Consider the following 4,004-nt stretch of genomic DNA (forward strand, 5'->3'; position numbering starts at 1 on the left):
TCTGTGGGGGCTGGTGAGGGTGGACCCACGGGGTCAGCGGAGGCCGAGTGGATGGGCAGCTGTGCGGGAGGTCCAGTACAAAAGACGCTCTGGTTCCACGTGGTGGGGGGAGGGGGATGCTCAGGACCAGTGAGTTTTGTGATGAACTTGAAATTCTGATTAGAAAATGGGGAGGGGGCGGAGTGATGAAAAGACTCAAGACTCACAGAGCCTCATGACCAATAGGTGCAGTTTTTGGTGATTTGCAAGAATACACACATGAGATACATAGGTTTGGTGCACAGGAGACAGAAGAGACAGGAAGAGAGCCAGGTCTGAGCAGCTCACTGCTGGCCCCCACCCCCGCCCCCGCTGGTCTCTGCCACTTGCAGAGCCGCAGCCTGACGGATCCCTGATCCCTGAGGTCTCCATCAAGGCCAGCAGAGGAATACAACGCGAGCCACGTGAGTCATTTTACATTTTCTTGCAGCCACATTTAAAAACACAAAGGTGATGAAACCAATTCAGCAAGCAGTTAATTTAAGCCAACACCCCTGAAATTCCATCATATGAGCACTCAGGACAAAGTGCATGAGCCGCTTTACTCTCTCCCCCGTCATGTCCAGGGATCCAGACACAGCGCATCTCAATCACACACGCCATGCAGCCACAGTGGCCTATGCTGCCCGCGGCCAGTGTGGGCCGTCTCCACACACTGCTGTTTTGGGAGCCAATCCTGACTCCTCGTTGGAATTGTTTTATTACTTTAACCTTTGCTTCCTGTTGCTTTTGTTCACTAAAAGGATTCTGTCCATAGATAAGGGCCTGACTCACAGAACCCTGCCCACCTGTGGAAGGTTACAGGAAAGAAGGAATTAACATGGCCCTCCCCAAGGCTGGCCCTGCCAGGAGATGTCTGCAAGATTACTGGCCTTTTCACTTTACCTCCTTACCTCCCCGCTGTTTCATAACAACAGAAGCAGGCATGGTAACTTGCACTCGGTAACCACACGACTTTGAACTGTCTCTCCTCCCCTGCCCTCAGGGGCCAGGGTCCCCAGGACGACCCTCCAGTTTTAGCGCAGGGTGAGACAGGGGCCGCGACTCCGGCTCCGTCGTGACGCGCTTCCTGTGAAGCGGGGGTGTGTGTCCCACTCCAGGACCATGCTGGTGAGAAGGTGCCCCCCCATCCCGGATTTCTAAGGGTCCTGTTCTGGGGTCAACATGAAGGGGTCACGTTGCCACACCTCATCCCTGTGTCCTGCGGGGAGAGGATGTGCTCGTCTGTCACCCAGTCCTCATGACTCACGCTTTTCTATCACAGCCTCGGCTCCAGCAGTGGGAAGCACCTCTCTGAAGGCCTCGCTGAGTCTGTCTGTAGACATGCCTTTGGAAGGCCAGCCTGGCCACCGCCTCCACCTTGCCGTCCTCAGGGGAGTCCTGCAGCGAGGACACCACACCAGAAACCAGCCCACCTTGTTGGGGGAATTCCTACGGCGCTTTCTGATGGCTGTTCCCATGCTTTCAGATTGTTTACCTGGGTTTCCCACCTTCTGGAGCTATGCCTGCGTTTTCGCCTGGGAGGAAGTTTCTGGGGGTCCTTGGTAGGCGCTCTTCCCATTGGACTTCCTGTCATTCACCTTCAGGGTCATCGCGTGAAGCCGCTGGCCTGGAGTTACACGAACCCTGCCCTGACGCCCGGGGTGCGGTTCGCGTGATTTGTGTTTCTCAGATGTTTCAGGCTGAGAGGACACACGGGCCCCTCCTCTACCAACCTGCTCACAGAGCCACCCGTGCAGTTTGTCGCTCGTCCCTGCTGGGACCGTTCAGCCGCACGAACTCTGGATCTCACAGGCGCCTCTCTCTTCCACTCACGTTTACTCTGCTGTTCTAACTTCTTGAGGGAAGAGCCTGGAGCGTTATTTTCAGAAGTACCTTATCTCCCCCAATTCACACGGAGAACGGCGCTTTCTATAAGTACTTAAATTCGACTCCACTAGTTCCAGGGACGGGGGAGCCTGGTGGGCTGCCGTCTATGGGGTCGCACAGAGTTGGACACAACTAAAGCGACTTAGCAGCAGCAACAGCAGCAGTTTAAAACATAGCCTTTCCTTCCTGTTAAAATTTAGGTTAAATGGTATATCTTTTTGAACTCTTACTATTATCTTGTAACTTTGTTGCAAAGAAATAGAGGGCAGACACCCCGCCTCCTCGGCCACTGGCCCCACCTCTCAGGCTGCCTGTCTAGAAGACCGTCCAGGGCCCACCAGGGACTGTGCTTCAAGCCTGCTCCGCCTACGGCCTGTGGATGCCAGCCCCTCCAGGGAGAGTCCCCTGTGTGTCCCTACAAATGGACCCTCAAGTGCTGGGAGCCGGCGTGAGGAGCTCCGCCTGTGGCAAAGGTCATGAGGAAGAAGGCTTGACATACGCAAAGGCGGGATCGAGCCTCAGGAGTCCCCCTGGAAATTCTCGAGCATCTACCCCCATAACCAGAGCCTGCCTACTTTACTACTTTGTGCTCTCACCTACACCTCTGACTTTACCGGGGGCTGTCCCCCACCACCTCTTTCGAAGAAGCAGTTAACTTAGAGCTCCAGTTAATAATAATTCCTGGGTGTGATAGGAGTGTTTCAACCTACAAACTCCTCTGAAGGTTCTCTAGCCTGCCTGACAGGCTTGTCTGGCCACATGTGATTGCTCACATCCTCCCAACTGTGAGAGGCACGAGATGCTTTAAACCTTCTAAAAACAGGTTCTTTAGAGAAGTTAGAAAACTATTAGTATAGTATAGTAGGCTGATTAGAAATTGTATTGGTGAAGGGTTTTTCATTTGTTGAGCCAATGTTTACATCTCCATATCCCTTGCCCCTTATACACATTAATGAATATAATTAACATATAAGAGACATAAGTATTAACCCTTGATATTAATCACATTAGACCTTAGGCTAAGCAAATTCTTTCCTTAATTAAAACCCACTACACCCTCACCCTATAAGAATGTAACTTTATCTGGTACCTTCGGAAGGTGGCGTCTGTTTTAAGAACAAAACAGAGAAATAAGTGTTGACTGACCACTGTCACAAGGAGAGGGTCATAAATTGTCAGCAGGCCCCCTGGCCAGAAGATGATGTAACACCCCTAAGACCTCTGTATACATCTGTATGAAGCACCTGATTTTAATAAAGTCAGGACTGCTGACCCCGCGTGACTTTTGTATAACATCTCAGTATAAAAACAGACCCTGGAAAATAAAGACTTGGGATCAGTTCCTCGAAAGACTGGTCTCCCCATGTCGTTTTTCTCTCACCTTCTGGCTGAATTCCCATCTGGAGCATGGAGGCTCGTCAAGCCTAGTGATTTTGCCTGGGCTTCTAAGATCTGACCGGGGAGGCCTTAGTGTCTCCTCTCCTTCGGGAGAACGGGAGGACGCCTGCGGCTAGGTGACGTAAATTCCTTATTTTGGAATTTTATTAGCTTTCCACATAAACCAAGTTATTCAGCCTTTTTTCTCCACTGAATTTTCCTACTGAACTACCCTTATTCTATTACTCTTTATATCTCTAATTAATATTTAATTAAAGCTATCGTATCCTGATCGCCGAAGCCGTCTCCCCTTCGAATTTCCCTGGATCCACCGGGGCTGGACCCCGGCACTCAAGCTGCTGCCTGTGTCAGAGCACAAGCACACAGCGGGGTGCACAGGAGCTTGGGGGCCGCCACGCTCAGAGCGCTCACGGGCGCACAGTGACACGCCCAGGGCGGCTGCTCCTCCAGGTGACAGAGGACGACGCAGCTCGGGAAGAGCAGCAGTGGCAGCGCCCCGCCCAGGCCTCGGAGGCAGCTCGGGAAGAGCAGCAGTGGCAGCGCCCCGCCCAGGCCTCGGAGGCAGCACCTCAGTCCATCTGCGCCAACAGGGAGTGGTGAGCAGGCCTGGAGGGGGAGCCCCAAAGGTGGGACAAGCACCACCGCTGAAGCTGCAGGTTAACGAGCGGACAGCATCCTGAACACAACAGGGCTCACCG

General features: G+C 52.8%; 1 protein-coding gene across 3 annotated transcripts in view; it reads right to left on the reverse strand.

The window, feature by feature from the left end:
* The window catches only part of LPCAT1 (lysophosphatidylcholine acyltransferase 1), a 44,024-nt gene that overhangs the window by 26,902 nt on the left and 13,118 nt on the right, over positions 1-4,004 (reverse strand). The window contains exon 1 of one of the 3 annotated variants that reach the window (XM_010857113.1): positions 1,289-2,430. The exons of the other annotated variants lie outside the window; for them this stretch is intronic. The gene's annotated coding sequence lies outside the window, so the exon portion shown is untranslated. Of the gene's footprint in view, positions 1-1,288; positions 2,431-4,004 lie in introns of those variants that run through there. 3 annotated transcript variants of the gene reach the window in all.

The sequence above is a fragment of the Bison bison genome, unplaced genomic scaffold, assembly GCF_000754665.1.
Source record: "Bison bison bison isolate TAMUID 2011002044 unplaced genomic scaffold, Bison_UMD1.0 scf7180017864377, whole genome shotgun sequence".
NCBI classification, from domain to species: Eukaryota; Metazoa; Chordata; class Mammalia; order Artiodactyla; family Bovidae; genus Bison; species Bison bison.